General features: G+C 34.9%; 1 protein-coding gene across 2 annotated transcripts in view; it reads right to left on the bottom strand.

Annotated features, from left to right (window-relative positions):
• The window catches only part of Mgat4c (MGAT4 family member C), a 472,208-nt gene extending 448,098 nt beyond the window's left edge, over window positions 1-24,110 (bottom strand). For both annotated transcript variants that reach the window (XM_057757830.1, XM_057757831.1), the window contains exon 1: window positions 23,923-24,110. The gene's annotated coding sequence lies outside the window, so the exon portion shown is untranslated. The remainder of the gene's footprint in view (window positions 1-23,922) is intronic.
• Window positions 24,111-25,816: the final 1,706 nt, after the last annotated feature.

Below are 25,816 nucleotides of genomic sequence, written 5' to 3'. Positions count from 1 at the left end.
CATAGTTTATTCTCTTCGATTTCTGGATCTCCAGAAGTCTAGCAGTAGACATAGTAAACTAAATGCAGAGTTGTAGGAGTCAAGCAAGCTAGTCACCGTTACAGACTCCCCGAGAAGATCTATATTTTATCAAGGATCAGCCTAATAGCCATCAGTGTTTCCTGGTCAGTGGACCCATCCCCCATTCTTCCAATAGCCCTACTGCTCCAGTGTCAGCTTCCAGGATAGTATTGCCTTCTGCTCTCTTTATCTTTTGCCACTCACTTTTAAGGACCTTTGTAATTGTATCTACTCTACTCCTCTCCCTCAAGGAAGGATTATCTTCATTATTCCTAAGTAGATTCCTAAGAGTAACTCTGTCTCCCAGTCAAGCTGAGGTGATTGGCATGACTAAAATTGTAGAATCGAGCTTCCATTCCTGGCTTACAGTTTCAGTTGGTTGCTAAAGACTCTCCGCAGACAAGGTGGTAACACCGTCATTCAAATGGGCTAGAGAAAATCTCTTCTGTCACCATATGGGACCTTGTTCAACTTTAGTTCTGAGTCACTAAGCAATACTCAACTTCTAAGTGATTTATGAAAAACCCATTAATAGGTTAGTATATGTTTAAAGAAAAATAAAATAATGAAGTCTTTTTTAAATGTATCTCTGACATCTAAAAATATTCTGTACTTTCCTCCATCTAGTTGGGTGTTAACAAAAAAGACAGTGAATCAATTCTCAAAGTGTGAAAACATGTAACAGGTAAGTGGCACCAGGTTCAACCAAATAAATAAAGAAACCACATTGGTGTTATGAAGTTATCTTTTCTAGCATTTTCAAATGAAAAACAAATACAGAATCTTCCAGTCTGCAGGTGTTCAGTATAAATCAGATACTGAATTAGAACATGTGTTCTTGCTCTTTGTAGAATATAATCTCCCTCAAGACACTTTATTATAAAGTGTACCACGCCAAATATACTGATGCTTGGAAGGGGATAAAAAAATGTCATTTATGTAACCACTCAGTATCTTTTACTGGTTATTGTCCTGAAAATAACATCTGATAAAAAAAAAGTGTATTTGGCTAAAAATTGTAGCTAAAGAATTAACAATGAAGCTATTTGAAAACTATATATACACTTCGTCAAATATTTTAGAAAACACACTTGCATATTTAAGCAAGATAGATTAATAAAATCATAGGGATATTGCAAACTGTTCTTTTATGTTTAAAGATGTAATAAATCATTCTCATTAATAGATGTGTAAGAGAAAATGTAAAAAAAACTATTTTTCACAGATATGTTCTGCTGCTTAAGCACTATAAATTCTGAAATGTCTGCTGTATTTATACTATGCGTTTACTACCTCGAGAATATCTAGTTTATTTTCAGATAATTTATCAGAGTTGAACTGCAGTTGTAAAGTAGTTCTGGTAGACCAGAATGTGTCCTTGGCCTGGTCTGTGTTTGGCTGGGAGTCTTGGAGTGGTATGTGGCAAATACAATTAATAAATAAATAAATTAGAAGCTGCCAGAGTGTGAACTAGAACTTGGAAACCTTTCCAATAGTACTTGGCACAGATTTCAACTATTCGAGGAGAGTAGTTTGGAAAATGCAAAAGTGAGGATGAGGAAACACAAGGACATAAATAGATGTCAGATGCAGACAATCTCTTTCTAAAGGAAACACAAAAATTCAGGTTGACCCTGTGCACGAGCCTTCTCCAGAGGTAGTTTGAGATTAATTTTCAATTGTTTTCTTTTATGAAAATTTGGAAGATAAATAATAAAATGAAAAGTCATAAAATTTAGCAATGCACAGGATACCAATCTTATTTTGAATAAATTTTCTATATATTCAAACTTTGTGTTTGCTGTAGTACTGGTTAATTATTCACTATAATTATAGTACATTAGTTCAAATTAGTTTCAAAACATTTTTTTTCTCTAGAGAGAGGGAGATGGATGCAGCTTGTGTATGTAAATGGACTGTGATTCAATTCTTGGTTCCATCATTTACTAATTGCATAGCCTATATTAAAATCCTTTCTCTGTGTTGATTTCTGTCATATAAAACTGATGGTATTACTGTACTTATATGTGAGTTACCAGACAAAGATCATGTACATAGATCATCCAGTAGTATTTCAAAGGTCCTAATGTTGAAGAGTATTTGTAAACTTTTGTCTTCATTAAAGTGCATCTGTGTGTGTGCATGCACACATGTGCGTATGTTTGTGTGTGTGTGTTAGCTGCTGTGTGTGTGTGTGTGCTAAAGAGAGAGAGAAAATATAAAAGTATCTTCATGTATAGACTTTACCTACTCTAATAATCTGTTTATATGTATTCTGAAAGGTTTTGTATAATTTCTGGCTCAACTACTAAATTAATTGGTATTAGAGTGAACAAAGGAAGTATTTGCTTACTCCATATAAAAGGGCAGACTAATCAACCCAAGAGGTTTCTTCAGCATATTTGATGACCCCAGTCATTCAATTGAGCAAAGTGGCTTCCTTCTTATATGTCATAGACTGCTGAATTTAGATTTAAAAAGACACAGAAAAATGGGAGGAGAGAAGTAACCGAAGAGTGGGGGAGAAGTGAGGACAGAAGCAGGGAGAAGGGAAGAAGGGGAAGTAGGAGAAGAACTTGAGGGAACAGGATGGCTGAGATAGGGGAACGACAGTGAGAGAGAGGAAGGAAAGATATATCTTGATTGAGGGAGCCATTATGAGTCCCTAGCGAAATTTCCAGGAGTCCACAATGATGAGCCCAGCTAAGACACTAAGCTGTTGTGGAGAGGGTACCTGAACTGGCATTGTCCTGAAGTCAGATTGATGACTATCCTAAATGTCACCTTAGAACTTTCCCAGCAACTGATGGAAGCAGATGCAGAGATACACAGCAAAACACTCGGCCAAACCCCCAAAGTCCAGGCAAAGAGAGAAAGAAACGATAATATGAGCAAAGGGGTCAAAACCATGATGGGGATACCCACTGAAACAGCTTACATTACCTAAAGGGAGTCCACCCACTTGGGCCTGACAGTGGGAAAACCAGCATAGGACCAAGCTAGGTCATCTGAATGCGGACGACAGTTTTATGTCGATGGCAGACTGTGGGGTCACTGGCAGTGAGATCAGAATTTATCTCTACTGCTTGTACTGGCCTTGGGGAACCTATTCTCTTTGGATGTATACCTTCCTCAGCCTTGATATAATGGGGAGGGTCTTGGTCCTGCCTCAAAGCAATGTGTTAGACATTGGAAGTCTTAACCTCTCTGAGGGGTGGATGGGTGTAGGATAAGAAGTGGAATGGGAACTTGGATTGCTATGTAAAAATAGAAAACACACTTTTTGAATAAGTTACTTTTTATGAAAAAATTACTCATTCCTTAGTGTTCAATAGAGGATTTCCAGAATGTAGATCTTTCTAGTAATACATAACTGTTGTTTTTATGCTTCTAAACCTTTACCATTTCCTTGTGAAGTAGGCAACTACTTGGATTAATATAGAAACCAATAAAAGTATTTATAGTTTTCTTATTAAGAAAATACTAATTTACATAAGAAAAGAATTGTTAAATCTTCAATATAAAGCATATCGAAACTGTTGCAGTATCCAAAACAAACAAAGACTCTAATAAAATATTTAAAAGGGAACAATCTTTACTCCCTGATATATAAAATTGCACAAATGTGTATTACTTTTCTGAAAAACACTGTTATTTTTCCTGGAAGTAAAAACAAAGGACATATAAATCGCCAGAGAACACACAGCTGGTAAATGGATTAACTACTGGGGATTACAATTTAGTTATATTTAATTCTAAAATCTGGGCTCTTTACTCTACATTATTCTGCCTTTTAATTATGAAATATAAAGAAAAAATACAAAATTACAAAAAGGCAGAGAACAAAATCACAGATGTTTGAGTGATCTTTCAACATTTTCATGGGAATTTGGGGAAAGCCAGTATTTGTTATTTACAACCAAAGATCTTCAAATTTAAAAAATATATACTTTTGACAAATATTTGCAGCTATTTTTGATATTGTGCCAAAATTGTCCATAATTGTTTAATTAAAAATCTTGAAAATAATGCAACTGTCATATGTTGGCAAATATGTAGTTTTATTAAATGCCAGTGCTATGAAACTGTCACATGTTGGCAAATATGTAGTTTTATTAAATGCCAGTGCTATGAAATGAATGTTTATAAAATATAGTCTCTTTAGAACAGGAATTTTCTATGGACCCTAGCCTGCCCTCAAACTTCTAATCCTCTGTTTATCCTCCTGAGAATGGGTATTTCAAATTCATTCTACCATGCCTGTCTATAGGTTATTTTTGACGTCAAAGTCTTCAAAGTAAACTTTGACGATAAATTTGTAAAGAGTTAACATAACAATCAGTTTTGTACTTGAGAATTTCCATGTCTTGAATCTTTTATTTATTTATTTTTACTTAAAAATTTCCACCTCCTCCCGTCCTCCCATTTCTCTCCCCCTCCTTCCATCCCCCTCCCCTTCCTTCTCCAGTCCAAAGAGCAGTCAGGGTTCCCTGCCCTGTGGGAAGTCCAAGGTCTTCCACCCTCCATCCAGGTCTAGGAAGGTGAGCATTCCACAAAGTCTAGGCTCCCGTAAAGCCAGTACATGCAGTAGGATCAAAACTCAGTGCCAGGTTTTGGTAATCACAACACCCACACAACTAGTTGAACATGGAGAAACTGAGCTAGTGACTACATGGGGCTCTCATCCCTACATTCTTGTCTATCTGGTGGGGGACGGAACTCTGTAGGCTCCTGAAAGGCAGATGTGGACACCACACCACTCACAGAACTTTTACTTACAATCTGTCCTGCCTGCAAAATATGCTAGGGGAATGATGGCACAGAACTTGTGGGAATAGCCAATTAACACCTGATTAGACTTAAGGCCCACTTCAAGAAAAAAATAAAAAATAAAAAAAAATAAAAAAAAAAAAAAAACATTCTCCAGCACTGCTTGGGTAACTGAAAACCAAAGAATAGATAACCCAAAGACCAAGTTTAAACCAAAACTTACTGGACAACAAACAAACAAACAAAACCAGTATAAAGTGGTTCCTAGTGATATTTTGCTACACTCATAGATCAGAGAGGCTTCCTTTGGCAGCAGACGGCAACAGATACAGTGACCTCCACAGAAGATATGCAGAGAGAGAATCTCAATTGGAAGTCTACGTCATATCCCTCCCATCCAAGCTTAGGGAACCCACAGAAGAGGAGGCAGGGAAGACTATAACAATCAGAGGCGATGGAGGACACCAGGAGAACACTGCCCACCGAATTAACTAAAGAAGGGTCATATGAGCAAAGAAATTGAAGCAGCAAACACAGGGCCTACACGGATCTGCACCAGGACATCTGCATATATAGTAGAGCTAATGGCTTAGCATTATTCTGGGTATCCTATCTATGAGAACGAGAGGGTCTCTGACTCTATGCCTGTTCGTAGAACTCTTTCCTGCTTTAGGATTGCCATTTTCAACTTCAACATGATAGTTTTTGCTTCATCTTAATATAGTTTGTCTTGTCTTGTTTGGTTGTTATTTCCTAGAAGTCTGGTCTTTTCTAGAGAAAGCGAGTGAATCCAAAGGTGTGGAGTGGTGGGGAGGAATTTGGAGGAGTGGGGAGGAGATTATAATAGGGATAGATTATGTGATAAAAGAATCTTTTTTAACTTATAAATATTGTATGGAAGCAGAATAGTACAGTCAATAGCTCAACAGATACTGAATCATAAAACTTCAGAGTAGATTACTGAAATAGTATTAACTAATAAGAAAAGGGGTTATAGACACTGAGCATTAATGCCTTTCCCCATCCTTTATGTTTTATTTTTCTTTTTCACATTTATGTGTTTTATTAAAAATGAGTGTTTTGTGGTACTACTAACAGTGGGAGCAGGAAGGTAACATATTGATTCAAAAATGATTAAGAGCAATATTTCCCTAAAGTGATGCTACATACTTGCTATTTAGTTTTATATGCTTTTACTTGATTTCTAATTAGCATTAAACGAATTCAAAGTTGAAAGCATAAAGAAATAAAAACATAATTGAATTTGACAATCATTAAATACTTTTCAACGTTAAAGTCAAGTATTGGGGGAAATTATATTTAATGTTAGCAAGTAAATTATTATAAAATAGAATTTTGAATCACCATGTATCTCATAATTGTCTCATAAATATCAAATATGAAATGGATTCATTTTATTTTGTTTCAATTAATTGTAAATACACAATTAAAAAATAATATAGAAGAGGTTACCTCCAATGAAATACGGGTTCAGTATTAGTTTTAAGTAAAATATACCATTATTCCAGTATTTCAATATTGATGTTTTCTTGTAAACTACTAGATATTATCTATTATATACACATATAAATATATACGAATATATGTATATATGAGAAGAGAAAAGAAGACACCAACATGTTCTAAATTAAAAGTATAGATACTTGATTTTTTTCTGTTTTTATAGATTTATAGTTCATTACAAAATGATGGATATTAACTTAAACCTCTGAGTAAAAGCAAAAAATTAATTATCTTGGGTTCCAATTTTGAACCTTTTTATACACTTAACAAAGTCCCTCAGCTTGGGTCACAGTGTTTTCATTGAAGTATTGTCTCCACAACACCAAAAACTCCTCTGTGCATGGCCATTGAGGTGCTTAGCATTGACTTTTAAATCTTATAGAAACAAAAATGGTGGCGCACGCCTTTAATCCCAGCACTCGGGAGGCAGAGGCAGGCAGATCTCTGTGAGTTCGAGACCAGCCTGGTCTACAAAAGCTAGTTCCAGGACAGGCTCCAAAACCACAGAGAAACCCTGTCTCGAAAAACCAAAAAAAAAAAAAAAAAAAAAAAAAAAAAGAGAGAGAGATTAAACTTGATTTAAAAAAAAAGATTCAGAAATATGGCATGGTAGAAAGTGGTGACAAATGAAGAGCTAACTACAGTAAAATAATGTGGTAATAATTATAAGTATTAAAATGCATGATAATATTTCAGAGCACAATCAGAGATAGAATAAATAATTTCTAAGGGACAAAGAATGGCTATTATTCAGGCAAATACATCTGTTGGATCTTTCAAAATAAACAGAAATGAATCACAGATGTCCTCATTTTTTTCATTTATAAAACACACTGTGCATCAGGGAAAGAAATCAGGAAATACATTAGTGGGTATATTGTAAACATCAGTTGAAACTGTTTAAAGGTTTTATTTTTTGTTTCATATAATAATTATTTTAACACATTAATTTATCCTAAATCATTTATATTTTTTTGTAATACTGCACATTCTTCTTAAATAATCTATTTTAATTAAGACCAACATGGATGAAAATAGATCTTTACCAGTGTCTGTCTGATGACATTTTTTCTTGTTGTTTGGATCCCACTTCTCTATTAATCTCTACATTTTTAAATAAATATTTATTTGTATTATTTAAGTCATACTCCCATAGACATATTCCTGGGCTTTTTCTTGCCCTATTCCCTATTTTCCAGTCAACATTTTTAAAAGAGCCTTTTCTCTGTGAAGTTTCTATTACCTTTAATATGGTGCACAGAGAAATTCTCAATGAGCGCTTGTTGAATCAAGTTCAGTACCTAGAAACAACATACTACCTTGAGAATTACATGGTTCAGCATTAGATTCAGACTCCTTAATAATGTTCCTTTTCAGAAGAAATCATGTTTTTATAAGCCTATCTTCTCAAACTCTTCTTGGCATCAAAACACCTCTGACACTATTTCTTCCCAGACCTTCTTCTTAACTCAATGCTGACTATAGAGCAGGCCATACACAGGTAATAACGCATGATAAGATATAACAGAATATGAGGATAATGATGGAAGAAGATTTAAATACCAGGAGGAAGAGCTTAGATTATAATTATGTTGGGTACCGGTTTTGGTCAGTTGTATTTCCTACCTGCATTTGTCTACAAAATTCATTATTTGCTAGATAATTTTGTATCCAAAGTGATTAGAATTTCCTTTTGAAGCATCCCTTTAGATGACAAGCCATTGTTACCCTTTTTCCCCTGTATTTAAACTTCAGTCATTGGAAAATCCTATACACACAACTCATAATATTATTATAGATAGATTGCCATCTCATATTGGCAAATTTTCCTACTTAATGCTCTTTGAAAGAATACATGTTTGTCTTTTTCTTTATCTCTATTATTTACTATTACTCCTCAAATAAGATATTTCTGAATTCTTTAAATGTACTAGAATTAACTTTTGTTACTTAAAACAGAAATACTCAGAATTACATGATTTTTCATATAGGTAACCATTGTATGAATAAAACTTTCTTTATCTTACAAGTTATTTTTAATTATTAAATGAAATTTAAAAGCCATGTTCAGGAAAGAGGATTAAAATTCAGTGGTTATTCTAAGACATTCTGGAATGGAAAATGTTGGTTTAAATTTTGAAAACTAATATAAATCAACATACAAAATAATTGTAATTCTGAAAAAAATAATTGCATTCTGAAAAAAATAAACTCCTAAAGGTCCATAAAAATAAGCATTTAATATTGAGAAAGCAATGCTCCTGATTTTTGGAGAGATTACAAAAGTTATACTCAATTACTTGAAAATGGATCCTCATAAGAAAGGAATTTATGTTCAAGTATATTTCCTGTAACTATAAAATGGTTAAAATTAAATAAAAAGCAAGAAAGCCCTAAAATATCAAAAATAAAATTATATCTTATAATTAAAAATGTCAGTGAATTTCACTTTAGCAGTCCATCACATATCTTTTTAACATTAAATATCAGCATTTGTTGCTACAATAGTCAAAATGTATTTATCTCAAGGTTTTCAACTTACAATGAACATTACATGAATTATATTATCTCATCTCCATAAGTCATTTTATGATAGTTTCTGTATGTAGTGTCTTTTCAATTGTATTTTGATAAATAAAGCTTGCCTTAAGATCAGAAAGGAAAACAGCCCCAATGGTCAGCCTTACTACCAAGTAGTGGTGACACACACCTTTAATCCCAATAAGCAACTAGTTGCCATAGAAACCAGGCATGTATGCCTTTAATCCCAGTGGTTCATTCCTTTAATCTCATAATTAGAGAGGATTATAAAATGGGAGGAGATAGCTCTCAGGCATTCTGAGATTCCTAGGGTCAGGATTGCAATTTTGGACTGAAGTCAAGGTAAGAGCTTGGGGCTGGCTGCTTTTTTTTTTTTTTTTTTTTTTTGATCTTCAGGTTTCTGTCTCTGAGTTTTATTAGTCATGCCTAATCTTTAATTTATATATACATTAACAAGTAGAAGGTAATGTATTGATTAACCTAAGTAAATAATCTTTCAAGTACTTGATTCATGTGCCTTATACATGCAGGTAATATTTATAGTCTTAATTTTCCACTATCCTTCGAAAACATGAGCTTTTTCAATAGGAAGGGCTGTTGAACAAGGGCAACTAAATATTCACCAACCTTTTTTAGAAATCAAATATTAGCTATCTTGATCTACTCTTCTTATAAATATGTGAAATAATTGCATTATTGTGCAGTGAATATTTTAATAGTCCTAGTTTAATTTGTATTTTCTTTTAGATGGAAATTGCATTCATTTTTTTTTTAAAAAATACACAAAATGAAAACAAGAAAGTTTTCCTGAAATTAGGTACTGTGCCACAATGAAATCTCGATGATTTTAATGCTTGCAAGGCTAACCAAACAATCTTCTCTGGTAAATAATTATATATGTCATGGTACTATTGCTGTGCTAAAACACCATCACCAAACAAAGTTAGGGAGGAAAGGGTTTATTTGGCTTACCTTTCCATGTCATTGTTCATCATTAAAGTGAAGAATTCTGCAGGCAGAAGCTATGGAGGGGTGTTGCTTACTGGCTTGCTTCGTATGGATTGCTCAGCCTGTTTTATTATAGAAGCTAGGACCATGAGCTCTGGGACTGTACCAACCACAATAAACTAGCCCTTATCCCATCAATCACTAATTAAGAAATTACCTTACAGCAGGATCTTATTAGGCATCTCTGTTGAGTTTCATTCCTTTCAAATGACACTAGTTTACATCAAGCTGACATAACACTAGCCAGGACAACAATCATTTTGATAGTACATTTATGCTCTTCTTAATTTCTTTAAAAATATCGAACTATTATTTCTGTAGAGCACATAAAAAGTCTCACATAATTAACTACTTTAAACGAATTCATTTGTCGATCAAATATTTTTTTCTCAGTTTCTATTTTTTTTTTGACCTTCTTTTTTTTATTAATTAATTTAATTATTAAAGATTTCTGCCTCTTCCCCGCCACCACCTCCCATTCCCTCCCCCTCCCCCAATCAAGTCTTCCTTCCTCCTCAGCCCAAAGAGCAAGCAGGTTTCTCTGCCCTGTGGGAGGTCCAAGGACCACCCACCTCCATCCAGGTCTATTAAGGTGAGCATCCAAACTATCTGGGCTCCCACAAAGCCATTACGTGCAATAGGATCAAGAACCCATTGCCATTGTTTTTCAGTTCTCAGTAGTCCTCATTGTCCATTATGTTCAGCGAGACCGGTTTTGTCCCATGCTTTTTCAGTCCCCGGCCAGCTGGCCTTGGTGAGTTCCCGATAGAACATCCCCATTGCCTCAGTGTGTGGGTGCACCCCTCGCAGTCCTGAGTTCCTTGCTCGTGCTCACTCTCCTTCTGCTCCTCCTGGGCACAGGAGAACACTTCCTACGTATAACCCCAGCAGCACAAACACTAAGGACATCATTGAATAAATGGGACCTCCTGAGACTGAGAAGCTTCTGTAAAGCAAAGGACACTGTCACTAAGACAGAAAGACAACCCACTGACTGGGAGGAGATCTTCACCAACCCCGCAACTGACAAAGGTGTGATATCCAAAATATACAAAGAACTCAAGAAATTAGACCGTAAAAGGTTAATCAATCCAATTATAAAATGGGGCACTGAGCTGAACAGAGACTTTTCAACAGAAGAAGTTCAAATGGCCAAAAGACACTTAAGATCGTGCTCAACTTCCTTAGCAATCAGGGAAATGCAAATCAAGACAACATTAAGATACCATCTTACACCGGTCAGAATGGCTAAAATCAAAAACACCAATGATAGCCTCTGCTGGAGAGGTTGTGGAGAAAGGGACACTCTCATCCATTGCTGGTGGGAATGCAAACTTGTGCAACCACTTTGGAAAGCAGTGTGGCGGTTTCTCAGGAAAGTCGGGTTCAACCTACCTCTCGACCCAGCAATACCACTATTGGGAATATACCCAAGAGATGCCCAAACATACAACAAAAGTATATGCTCAACTATGTTCATAGCAGCATTGTTTGTAATAGTCGATCAAATATTAATAAGTTGAACATACTACAGATTTCTTGAATCCTCTTCAATTTTCAACAAATAGTTGCCTCTCATTATTTTTTTCACATTAAGTTATACTAAATTTTATTAAATGTTGAAAATGTGGTCAAAATGTTAGAAAAGAATTTCACATATAGAAATAAAATTTAATAATAAATTAATAAAACCATGAGAAAAGATAAATGAATCAATTCACAGATTTTATAAATAATGGACATTGATAAGTGACTAAATTCATGTCAGTATAGTGCTTATTAAAAGAACTAATATAGTTGTAAGGATAAAAGCTTAATATCATTGCTATTGTGGAGATAGAAGTTTTATGATGCTGTGATATGCCTAGACATCAAAATACATCTGGAGCTTCATACGACAGAGTGAACATAAGAACTTGGTTCTCAATGTTATTATAGTGTTTCTCTCCCAAAAAATTCTACATGATTGCTAGGCGGTGGTGGGGCATGCCTTTAATCCCAGCACTCGGGAGGCAGAGGCCGGCAGATCTCTGTGAATTTGAGGCCAGCCTGGTCTAGAAGAGCTAGTTCCAGGACAGGAACCAAAAGCTATGGAGAAACCCTGTCTCGAAAATAAAATAAATAAATAAATAAATAAATAAATAAATAAATAAAAGATCTACATGATCAGTTATATCATAGCAAAACTTTTTAATTTGCATGCATAAACATATGCAAATAACATCAATTTTATATTATTAAACTCTGATTATTATTTTAAATTTGTGATTTTAAACTCAAAACAATACTGGCAACAATATATCGTATGTTTCTTAGGTTAGCTGAATAAAACAGTGCTTTAGAGTTCAGTCCTGGATCAGTACAACTTCCCAATATTCTCTTCCTTTGTTTGGTTCTCTCTGTCTCCTCCATCTCTCTCTCTCAGTTTGGTTCTCTCTCTCTCTCTCTCTCTCTCTCTCTCTCTCTCTCTCTCTCTCGCGCGCGCGCGCTTTTGCTATCTTCACAAAGTTCTGAAACACATTTTTATTGATTTATTTTGCTTTAATCTTAGTATTACAAAGGGGAATCTAGTAAATATCAACTGTGTTCAATTAAGTTGAACTCCAGTTTGCACACAAGCATACATACTGCTTCAGACACAGAGATTCAAGCTAAAAGATGCTGTTCCCGTTTGCAGCTTTGCTTCTGTTGTGAGATACCATGACCAAAAGTAACTTGGAAGGAAAGGGTTTATTGGATTTTATAAATTACATAACAGAGGAAAGCCATATTAGAGGGAAGGCAAGGCTAGGACTCTGGTTAGGAACCTATGTGCTTGACAGAAGCAGAGACTGAGAGCAAGCTACACTAATTAGCAGTCAAGGGAATTACTTCAGATATGTTTGCAAGTCATTTTGATGGGGACAATTCTTCAATTGTGATTCCTCTTTTCCAGGCATGACTAGGTTTCTTCCATCAAGATTACAAATACTAACAAGTATATAACAGCCTGTTTGATTTTAGTGATTGAACAACCTTGAAAACTCACTTCAAAAAGGAGTCAGCTAAGGGCATGAACTGAATAAGCAGCAACAAAAATGTATGATGCTGTTGAACCATGAAGAGATACTACATTCAAGATGAACAACGAAAAGCAAAAGGCAGCATAAAGCAAGAGTCTAATATTATGGACTGTTTACCAAAGGAAAATGTATGTAGACCTAAAGTAGATTAGCTTCTGGGCTGTCTTATAAATCATTCGTCTTGAGTGAAATAATAACTATATAGATATTTGTGCTGCTGCCTTTTGGAGCATGGAAACCATTCTAAATGTCAATTGTAATAATATTTTCCCCAAATCAAAGTTATTAAAAGAGTAATGTATAAAAAGAAAGTGGAAATACAGACATGTGAAAGACACTCACAAACACACCTGGAATCTTGAGGCACTGGTCTGGCTGGTGTTGTTACAATTGATCTAATATATGGTGGAGATATGGAAGAGAAAGTGTTGGCGAGAGGCCCATGTGCTGTGGAGAGAGGTGGAACTAAAGAGGTAAAGGCAGTGAGGAGCAGGCTGATGTTCTTAGCCTGTGCTGCCAACCAAGGCCATGGTCATGTCCAACCCAAGCTGTTGCCAAGAGCCAGATCTGCATCCATGACCTTATGGCAACCAAAATCTGTGTTCATGTCCATGGCCAGTGTTACCTCCAGGCCATATGAATCATATGTTTTGAATTCTGAGGGCTGTTTGAGAGATTCAAATGAAAAATACCAGTCTCTGTCTCTCTAACTTAACCTTATTTCAAACAGTAATGCAAGATTAGTATGTGTTAGTTTGCCGAAGCAGCAAGTGTTTTGATCAAGGGAGATTTTAAAATATGAAAAATTGCTCAGTGCTGCCACGTGATTGGCATATTTCTACTGACCATGGAAAAAGGGTATAGTTAGATACTAACCAGTACTGCATTGCTATATCAGTAAGGGTAGTTTACAAATGGATTGTATTATAGAGATTACATAGCCTTCCAAACTTGTAAAGAAACTCTTAAGTAAATACCACTTTCTGCTATAGAATTAGTATCCTTATAATTTTAAAACACTTGAAAGAATGAATGGTTATTTTCAAAAACCCAATAGTAACATATAATGTAATAATGAAATATTTTATAGATTCAAAGTCCAACATATGTTCATTCAAGCCTTAAATTTCCATGAACTCATGGGCTCATATTTTCTTTTGATTTTTATATCTTTTATCCAGCAAAAAAAAATTATAAGTTAGGAATGATTTCAGTGACCCTCAACAAAAAGACAATAGGCAACTGAGAGTTCTGGCACTTAGAATGTTTTATAGACAGTGGTGTTTCGTTCTTCTTTATGGTGGGCATGCAATTAACGTTGCCTATGGTAGAGAAAGGAACCTAGTTGCGCTCTTTCCTGGATTTTGACTTTTCTCATACACTATAGAGTTTGAAAAGACCTTAAGGTTACATTTCCATGGCAGCTCACAATGACTTGACATCGTTTGTTGTCTTACCTAATGACAGTGCTGTTAGAAACAGAAAATGAGGTTAATTGCAAGCCATGTCCACATGCATATTGAGAATTGTGTTTTGCAATTTTAACAAAAAGGATTGAGAAAGAAACTTTAATAGTATCTTTTTAATAACATTGAAAGAGTTTAATTCTAAATTTTAAGGCGACAGTAACATTGAAATGGACAAATAAATTGGACATATATGCATTGACTACATCAGTACCACTGTTGGTTGCTCATCCATGAGTGAACCTGCAGTCAACCTCACATGTAACTCTGACCTTAACTGCCCCTTCTTGTCAACAGATTAGGTTTTGCAGATTTATCTATGTGTTGGGTTTTATTCTATGGTTGAGTATAGTAATTTGTCTATGTACTTTATTTATGTACTATCAAATATCTACCTCCTATATATCTCCAATCTACATAATAGTAAATTATTTTTTAATTAATTACTTCCTAGAATTGATCCATTACCTTCAGTTACTGTCACCTTTGATTATAATATGGAGATGGTGGATTACCAATTACTGTTCCATGCTCTGGTACATTCTTATCATTATAATTATCTATCATTAAGATATGACTTGTGAAAGATAGGTCCATTTGCTTTCCTCTCAGGTCTCTGCTTGATCAGTTATTATAGCTACTCAAGTTATAGGACTATTTTTTATGAGGAGGAGAATTATTAATTCACTACTTTAACGATGGACAAATTACATCCACAGTATCTCCATTCCAAGCCTATGTGGGTATTCTCCAAATTTTTGGCAGCAGTTAGATGGGAATAGCAAATAAAAACATTGCTTGAAAGAATACCAACTACAGTAGTCTCACAATGAGGGGAGAATATGTGGTGGTACAAATTATCTGAACATTCTAGAGAAGCTATTTTCCAATTTTTAGCTTCCATATTATGCTCGATCCCCTCTATCCTTAACAATAGCTCAAAAGACTGGGCCATACTCTCAGATTTCGCAATGCTAATTATAATTCCCAAAGATAAAATCAATTTATTCTCATAAATATTTCCATTATTTGAAGACTATACTAAATCTTGAAATCTTTTCTTTCAAAAGAGAAATGAAAATAGTCTTGGTGAGACATTTTATAAAACTTGGACTATTCTTTGAGGAGTAACACTGTGTAGATGGATCTGAAGGGAAAAGAGCCATCCAATTCACAGGGGATTGAATGATCCAATTCCTGTACACTGCAGGATGCATTTGGTAGAGTGATAAGAGTGCCTATCCAACTTCACAGCATTTCCCCATATACTACATACAGACTTTCTTTGCCAATTCCTGTGGAAAATCCTTGAAAGAAACATATTTGCCACTCATAGTCACCACAAAACTGTTTTAGAAATACTAAATCTAAAATCACATTGATCATAAGATCAAAATATAGTTGATTGTCTGTTGAAATAAAAACCATTAAGGAATTAACTGTTGGAAAGCAAAATCCCACTTAGAAATCTCCAAGTATCTGAAATAGCAAAGCCTACTGAAACAAATTCGCAAACAATAATAACATTATCCCCATTTTAGTAAGCTTTAGATAATAATGACTATTTTAATTACAACATAGACATTATAGGTAAATTTTGGATGGAACAAGTAAGGCAGATGTTTTTCTTGCTTGGTTTTGGCAGATGAATGACAGCCTTCTCCAGAACAATCATATTTCTGGCCGTAGGTTTGTGCATCTGAGATGTATTCTGTTTGTAATTGCGGTGAGAGATGAACAATACATGAAGTAGGTCAGTTGCATTTACACCACAGGGAGGTGCTGGCCTACTTTTCTGTCATGGAGACTCTACTATATTTACATTCAGCTAGAAAAATATAATTCACTTCCAAAAAACCTGTTGAAGACATCTCAGGTAGAGCTGGAACTTAGAAAGCACAACTCACAAATCCACACAATATCATGTGCTCATAAAACATTAAACAGAATTCCTCCCCAGTAGTTTCCAGTCAGATTCCCCCTTGCAAAAATTATTCTTCTATTCCATCTTAATTGTGTTTAAATGAGCAGAGATAACACAATCTTTTAAATTATGTGTCAGACTAGTCTGCAAACCACATCTTCATTATGCACAAATTATTAAAGTAATAATATTTCTATAAAAACTAAGGATAACACATCTAAAATTCATGTTCATAATTTTATATTAGGTATTATCTACTCAAACTAACTTTATAATTATACACAGTCATCAAAATTTTTGAAAAAGTCCTAAAATATCCCATACTTTAGTAGAAAAGTACCAATACGTGACATTATTAAGAATATTAAAAATATTAAATTACAAAACCCAAGTGATTGTTTCCTTCCCACTGAACTATATCTCAATGTGTTTCCTCACAGTTTTCACTGAAGTTCTTAATGTAATTTAAAAATAAAATCTTGCCATGGCTTAGGTTCTGTAATAGTATATTGATTAAGTGTTATACACAGGCTCTAACTCCTGGTAACCTTATGCATAATAACAATAGACCCTTATTTCATCTCTTGATGCCTCAGTTCTTACATCCACATAAAAAATAATGCTCAATTGATCTTATAAATTTTACTTTTGGGGGTGTTTTTTAAATGAGAAGGCTGTTTTTAAATCATTTACCACTTCAAACATCATTTAAACACTGGGACACATCAACGTCCCTTTGACAAGGACTGAGACTATTCTATTAAATAATCACCACATATGTATGTAATTTATTGGATTTGGGGGTAAGAAAGAGATAATTATTTTTTCAATATTAAAACCAGTTTTGACTTTTGCAAAAAGATAATTCTGTGCTATTAAATGTAATTGAGGGGTATCTTTTGATCAAATTTTGAGGTCTAATATGTTAGTTCCATTTTTAAAACTTACTTGGTTGAGATTTCGTAACAGTATGAAACACATTGAATTGTCACAGTTCTAGAACACAGGCCAAGTTTAAAGAGTCTCCAGGGCCTTTTCTCTGAAGCTTCTCTCCTTGGCTCACAGATTCCCCTCTTTTCCTTCAGTCTTCATTTAATTTTATCTGTGTGTTTGTCCTAAATATACCTTCTGATTACAAGGACATTTTAAAGTCTTACTTGAGTAGAGCCTACTTTGTAATTGGTTCTTTAAAGACCTTACCTCCAAATATCACCATGTCAAGGGCCTTTAAATTAGAGTTTCTATGTTTTTATCTGGGCAAACATAATTCATCCCATAACATCTGTCCTCATACAGAGGGAGGGTAAAGACCAACTTGTATTAGAAAAAACTGAGGAAGATGTGTATGATAAGCAAGATTTTGTGTCTCCTTAAAAATATTTTTCATCATTCACAAGTTGATAGGGTCTCTCATCTGAAAAACTTCCTTTGCTAAGATTTTGGTTGAATTCTTTCAAAACATATAATATCAAGTAGGGTCTATCCAAGTTGTCGCAAATGATTTAATTTCTTCTTAAAAATAAATAATATTCTTCTTCCTTTACACCACAATCCCTTTGATCTTTCATCAGCTGACAAAAACCTAGCTTGCTGGGAAAACATACCTTAAAAGCAAAATGAATCAGCTATTAAACAGGTATCGCTGAAGGAAATTCACCTTGAGGTATTGGTGACCAATTTACTCAGTTTAAAATTTCGTTTGTATCAAAGAAGGTGAGTTAAACTTTTGCAATTATCTTCCTGGAGTTAGAAGTAACAGAGGAAATAAACATGTGAGATCTCAGATTCTATTGGAAGTTGAAATAATAAAGATAAGTCAAAGCAACTCAGCACTTGGGTACATTTCAAACTGGCAATGTGATGGCATTAAATATGATACCCATGACTATTTTTATATTTACAGGAAAAGGGTTCATTAAAAACAATGTTGCTGCATCTTTTTACTCTTTAAACATTAATGTATGGATATTTATCTACTAATCACCTCACTTGGACATAGAAAGAAATTAGGAAATTGAATTGAAAGTAGAATGTAGATCATAATTTTTTTTCTTCCTTTTTTAGTTCTTTGAGACAGGGTTTCTCTGTGCAGCTAGCTCTTCCTCTCCCAGAAACCAACCTAGGAGATTCAAGCTGACCTTGAAGTCAAAGATTTGCCTGCCATTGCCTCCTCAATGCAGGGAGTAATAGTATGCTCCACCTTCCAGCTCAGATTATATTTTAATAATGTATTAAAATTTCTAAATTTGAGAATCAGGAAAATATACAGGTTTCAAGAAAGTTTAGAAGAGTCAGGTCAAGTCATATGCATAAATTATTTTGTGATTACTAAATTGGGAGGTATTTGCAATTTAAGGTAGTATTGGTAATGGTGACAGATAAGAACATAAAACAATATTACCAGTCTGTCCTACTTGGTGCCTAAATACCAATACAGCTACAATATAGTATAAACTTCTCTACAGTTATTTTTCCAAGTAATTATTTTCTTGCTTCAACAACAAAATTCCAATATCAGAAAGCTTACTATTTGACTCCTTCACATTCAGGGTTAAATAAATTTCCCATATATTCTGAGTATATAAAGTACATTGCTAAACCAGACACACATGTTTTCATTAATTCTGAGTCCCATGGTAAGACAGTTTCCACACTGGGTATTGTGGTGAGGATTTAAAGTCACTGTAAAGACAACATTTGGCTGAACCAATCTTTTGCACGTGACGGTTTCATCACTACTACAAATAATGAGACCGAGAAGCTGCTGCACAACCAAGGGCACCATCATTTGCACAAAGAAGCAGCCTTCAGATTTGGAGAAGATTTTTAACAATACACATCCAGTAGAGGGCTAGTTTACAAAATATATAAAGAAGTTTAAAGGACTATATGTCACCAAAATATAATCGAACTTAAAAACTACATACAAATCTAAACAGAGAATTCTTAAAAGACGAAATTCAAATGCCTATGTAACACTTAAAGGAATATTCAACATCTCCTATCATCAGAAAAATCAAAACAAAACGGCTATGAGAATTTATCTTACACTCCACTGAAGGGCTGAGATTAGTGAAACACTCTGATACTGATTCATGATGATGGGTGTGCAAATTTGTAAAAATATTATGGACTAATATGATATGTGCATATATTAATCAATCTAAATGCAATCAGTAAGCATCAGAGTAGGAAAAGGCTCAATTTGACATCTCTTATCATCAAATCATATTTCTGGGAACAGGACTAGGTTACATTATATTGAGTTGTTGGCTAAAGGGCTCCCTTTGGAATCCCCCAACAACCCACACTGCTACTAAGACTATAGATTGCTCTCTAAAAACTGACTCTAGGGACCATTGCTGAAGACAGTGCCTACACAACTAAGTGAATATGGAAAAGTCCAGCTGGTACCTAAATAACAGCCTTTGCCCCAACATTTTATGTTGTTTGTTATAGGAAGTTCCTATGCATACTACTAATAAAGAAACATAAACATCAAGTCAGCCACAAAACCGTTGATTAATAATGGTGTCCTGCCTGAAAGATATGCCAGGGCTATGGTGGCACTGATTTGACTTAAGGGCCATGTAGATGTTTCCTTCGTGCAGCACTGTTTAGGTGATCACGAACCAGAGACTAGGTATCTAAGCAGCCTAAATCCAAACACTAGAATAAAATTAGATAGATAGATAGAAATAATAATAAAATGACTGATAATGACATTCTGTTATACTCATAGCTTAGTCTCTTTCTCACCTGTCCACAGAGATGCTTTCCCCTGCATCCGATGGAAACAAATACAGAGGGCCATTGCCAGATATTCTAGGAAGAGTGAGAGACTATGAAATTCTCAGCTATAAAAGGGATGTCCCTATTATATCTGAGCCCCTCAAGGCCCAGAGATCACTGTGGTAGAGGAGGCAGAAAGAGTGTAAGAGCCAGAGGAAATGGAGAACACCAACAAAGTGAGGCCCTGTAAATAAATCAGTGGAGGAAACCTCATCAAGACTGGGGCAGCACATGTAGGGTCTGAACAGGTCCAAATGTGTTCCTCTTCATAAGTATATGCTTTCCAGTATAGTGTATTAATGGGATTCCTCAGTGTGTGAAAATGGGTCTCTGGTTCTTCTGTCTCTCTTGTACTTTTTCCCCCTATTCTTATGTGTTATATCATTTTACTTATCTATTATTTTGCTATTATCCCTTAGAAGCCTGTTTTCAAATGATAGAGAGAAAGGGAGTGGATCCTACTGGGAAGAGAGGTGGGAGGCACTGAGAAGCTTAAGAGGGAAAGGATACCATAATCAGAAGGAAGAAATGTCTTTTCATTAAAAGGAACAATGAGTATTTACGGTGCCATCAATGCAGATGCTGATGTTTATTTTAATTAAAGTTCTCATTTGTTTACTTTGCTCCTTGAGGGTTAGGTTTTATATGCTTGAACTCCTCTTAGCAGTTGGAATGTGAGGTCATTTCCCTAGTAGGGATAATAACAAAAAAAAATGCAAATAAGAAGGTTGAAGGGTAAAGACTAATGAGCAAGTGGATTTATTGGTTTCTATTGTTATGTCCTTTGGGAAGAGCTACAAGAGATGAAATATATTTATGTCTGCTTCCCTTGCTAAGTTATGACTGGTAATTAAGTTATTTGATATCTATATAAAATATACCCACTGGTTTCTAAAACTAATCATTTTCTGAATTTATATTTCAATGCATAATCTTTTGGTGTGTCTACAAGTAATTTATTACCAAAAGGTAAAACACTATTAAAGTTTGATTTCTTATTAAATATAATTATGATATTACAAACCAAGCCAACAGACATGCATTATTGAAAAAACTGGAGCGCCAAAGTAGTTTCAGTTGGAATATTTGTTTCTTACTTGAAAGGTTATAATAAAACTGCCTTTGAAATGGGTATCATTTATTCAGTATTCATTGTGCTTAAATTGTTTGATGCTTGAGTATGTGATCTCTCTAAACCAATTTATTCAAAGTAGATATCATTGTTTCAGTCACAAAATCATGTACATAGAGTTCAGTGAACTTACATAAACTTGCCTACTGTATCTAATGCTATTTCTCTTACCCTCAATCCAATGTTCTGTTCATTATGCTACTTTAACATATGGCATGAAGTAAAAAGAGTATTTCAAAGCAACCAGATAATCTGCATGAGTCCTCCATAAAGATAAACTCAAGTCACAGACTAAATATTACACATTTAATACATCATGTGTACATAAGAGGCCACTAGAAAAGCCAGGTTTAATTTCCTCATTTTCTGTGTACCAATTAGAGGCCCTGAAATATTAATAAACGGTTTGATTTAGGAGGGGATAACATTACATGGTTTCTTACTACATGTTGCTCAGAAGCAGCAAGCACATCAGAAGCACTCAATAAATGTTAATGTTATTTAGTGGCAAATAATAAAATGAAATTACAGTAATATATTTAGCAATGAACTCACCATAAGCTGAAATAAAATAACTTTTAGTTCTAGAACAAGAAGCTGAGCCAGTTTAAAGAGCTGGGTAAGTAAATGCATCCTAGGGGAAGGCCGAGGTAATGGCAAAAGTGTAGTAACAAAGGTTAATAGGAGGCCAGAGTGATAAGAATTTTCATTGTAATTTGATAGGTGGAGCTATTTTCAAATTTGTTCATTTCATAGAATGTTCTAATGTAAATTTAGAACTTATTGTTAGGCTATTATCCTATCTTCCCTTTGCCCCAAACTGACATAACTGTGTTTGATAATATATATATATATATATATATATATATATATATATATATATATATATATATTGGTCCCCTTCTACAACACCAAAATCCATTCCCTAAAATAACATTGCTAGTGTTGTTTAGAACAGAGACTGAAATTTCTAAAAATTTCAGTGGTTAAAAGGAAATGGACACACCTCATCCAGTAGTATTCAGACACTATTGATTCAGAAAGCTCTGAGATAAGAGGCAGGCGAGCACTTTCTGAGTGTTCCTGTGTAGATTTGAATTGGAGCGTTTGATTATTGGTGGAGAAGCTAGACTGGGAACAAGTGGGGAAAGGTTTCACAAAAGAGAACAGCTTGCCAAAAGGAAGTGTCCTTAGGAAAACCTCAATTTCAGCTCCTGTGATTCAGTTCCTTGTATGATTCAAGGAAGGCAGCACTTGAAAGTGGAGTTTGAGGACTCTATTTTCTTTACTCTCTTCTATTTTTCTTCTCTTTTGCTGTCTACAATTCCTCTGAGGTTCAGAGTAATACACTAACAGTGACTGTTTGTGTGACTCACTCCTCTACTGTCTCTCTCGTTTCTCTTTTTCCTGACACTCTCTCCAATGCTACAAAGAATGTACAACATTTACTAAGTGCCCTTGCAAAGCTCAGCCACCATTTCTTCTTCTAAGTCTGTGATTAACCCACAGATGGGTGGGCAAAGCCTGCGTTCCAGTCCAAACTCAGCAGCTGGTACACTGCACCCCACGCCAAGGAAACCTGCAAGTCCATTGAGTCTAATAGTCATTTCTCACCATGGAAAAGTACCAGCAACCAGCAACGCAGGAGGTTTCACTGAGCCCGTTCACACGGTCATCAAAAGCCCTTAACGCTGCAGCTTTAAAGATGTCCTCTTGTTTTCTAAACTCTGTGGTTGTTCTGGGCTTGCATTCTACCGAGAACCCTCATTCTTCTCCGATGGAGAACATAGGGTCCTAATTTACACATCCATCTTTAACTTTTAGAAAACACAGAGAGAAGTCATCCTTTCCAGTGGTAATAGATCAGAATAAAATAAGGCACATTTTACTTAGGATAAAGATGTTTTATCCATTTTTTGCTGGCTCAGTTACTGTTCAGAAGTTTGTCAGCTTTGAACATTTTACTTTACTTAACGCTTTCCCAGCAAAGGGAATATGGTAACATTACCTGTCCAGAAAACTTAAATGAGTTTTACAATATAATTCACTTGCAGGGTAGTAATGAATTTTAATACATTTTATTCGAACTCACAAATATAGATCAGCAACACAAACCACGTGCCCCCTTATCATTTCTCAGAAATACTTATACTGGAGTTTGTAAAAATTAAGTAATTCCATCATTCCTATATCTGCATAAGCACCCACGACAAACAGCACATTTAATGACAGCATTTGATAGAGAGTATTTGCCAAGAAAGAGAGAAAATGTTATGACTATTCCAAAATACGCAGGCTAAAGCAAGTTTCCAAAGTATGCATTTCCCTTCATTATTGGCTGCAGCCACAAAAGGAAACCCCTCCAGAGAATTAATATGAACTTATTATAATGCAGCCTGCAGCACGGATTTGTTTTGGTTTTTCCTGTTTTGTGCTGACACTGCAGGTTCAAAGTATATATATACTCATCTTAATAAAGAAATCCAATTATTTCACAAACAAACATGCAGCAATAAAGTGCCATTACTCAGTCAATACTGACTCCTTAACATCTTTCTCTATTTACAGGTTTGTATTCCCAGCTCATTAGCTTATTACTTGACAAATAGGAGAGGGTAATGAATTGAGAAAATAACTACGTACCTTCAGAGAAAACCTGCCCGATAACAATAATCCATTAGGAACCTGGCAATATCCTCTGATCTATTGCCCGCAAAGCTATGACTGGATGGAGAGTTTCATTCCCTGGGCTCAGCTCTCCAGAAGAAAATCAGCACAATTTAAATATTTCTTGGAATGTGACAGCTCTCTAGATCCCCGGTTGCAGTCTCTTCCCCAGGGAAGGCAATCTGGTGTCCCTGTGTGCACAGAGCAGTGAAGATGAATTGAAAACGCTTGAGATAAATTAGGAATGGCTAAGTTAAAACTGTCTGTGCTCCAGACTCTCATCTGCAGTCTGCAAGCCTGTTTTTCTGTGAAAAAGCTAGATGGCAGGCTGCCTCAGTAAGTTCTTCTCAAGCGACAGCGAGCATTTTCAATGGAGAAAAATTCTCCCATTATCTAAGCTAATGTGACTGCTGCTAAATCTAGTATTTTAAAGTGTCTACTGGCACGGAATTTATTTGCACTATTGCCTTCCCTCAGACTTCACTATAGAATCCACACCATCGAGATATATACAGTTCTGTGTGATGGAATCAAAGTTTTTAGTTAAAAAGAATTCCTATTTTGTTCTATTTCCATGATCATTTATCTGTCATAAATTTATTCTTTTATTTGCATGAATTTTACTATCTTTTAATATACGAATTTGTTAAACATTTTATATACAATAATAAAAATGGCATTTTTAAGAGACAATCTCTTAAATGTATGCAGTTCTGCATAGAAATACATAGTTCTCAAATGACATAAAAAAATCAAAAAGATACATCAAAAATAAAAAGTAAGAACATCTAATTCTAATAAGTTACCTAAGAGGTAAATTTAAATTTTTGTACTGAGCCTTCAACATTAAGTCATTTAACAATATTCTGGATTTGAGGCATAAAATAGAGTTCATCTGGTGTGTTATCATCAAGCAAAGCACTTAAGGATTTTTAACATGCACCGATTTCTGTGTTAGATTTGTCACACGAAAAAGAATGTAATATTTAGACAGGGCAATTAAGGGCATAGAAACTTTTGAGAGTATGTGCACTTTTAAAAAAAGTCCAATGCCTATAAAATCAATCTTATGTATACTGTGTGTTTGTATGTGGCAACGGCATGTTGAGTATGCTATGGTCTGATGTTTATGTCACTTCTTGGTTCCATGCTAAGAATGGAGTTTCCAAAACAAAGGGAAAACAAAGGTAATGCAATCATCTGGAAATCAGAAAAAAAAAAAAAGTTAGATGAAAATCCTGCTTTTAACCTGATCTACTACAGAATCGTAACTGGAGGACGGGGATTATACATTCTGAAGGATGTTACGCATACAAGAAACAAAGTGTAGCTTCATACACCTCAGAAGCTCCAAGGCAAAGAAAGCACCAGGCTACTAAAATATGAAACAGTAAAGGTTTCATTGAATCATTAAGGTTTTTCCTCCTGGATATAACCCGCCACGCACTGATTGCATACCTTAAATATCTCTCATCTTTTCCACCCCTCATACCATCCTTCCCATAATCCATCACATCTCACCTATTTAATGGCAAGAATCATCTACTTGACCTGTTAGGAGTCACTTCCTTGATTAATTTTTAATACATGTCATTTATTACTCTTAAATATACAAATGGAATTGACATTCTGGGTTATAATTTGTATATTCATTATTGCCTGGGGATGATACCCCACATTTTGACAATGATCTGTCTGCCCTAGGAAGTATTACCCATTTTTATCAAAAGTCATCAAACAGAAAGCATAGCACAAAACATTATGGATTTTATCTAAGCCTCTCCTGCACTGGGCTTCTTCCCATAGCTCTCTACTAAAGCAGGTGGGTCTGGTGAAATGACAGATATTTAGACTACTGGAGTTGAACAGT

The sequence above is a fragment of the Chionomys nivalis genome, chromosome 25, assembly GCF_950005125.1.
Source record: "Chionomys nivalis chromosome 25, mChiNiv1.1, whole genome shotgun sequence".
NCBI lineage: Eukaryota > Metazoa > Chordata > Mammalia > Rodentia > Cricetidae > Chionomys > Chionomys nivalis.
The sequence above is the reverse complement of the archived record's forward strand: the minus strand, read 5'-3'. Positions and strand labels throughout refer to the sequence as shown.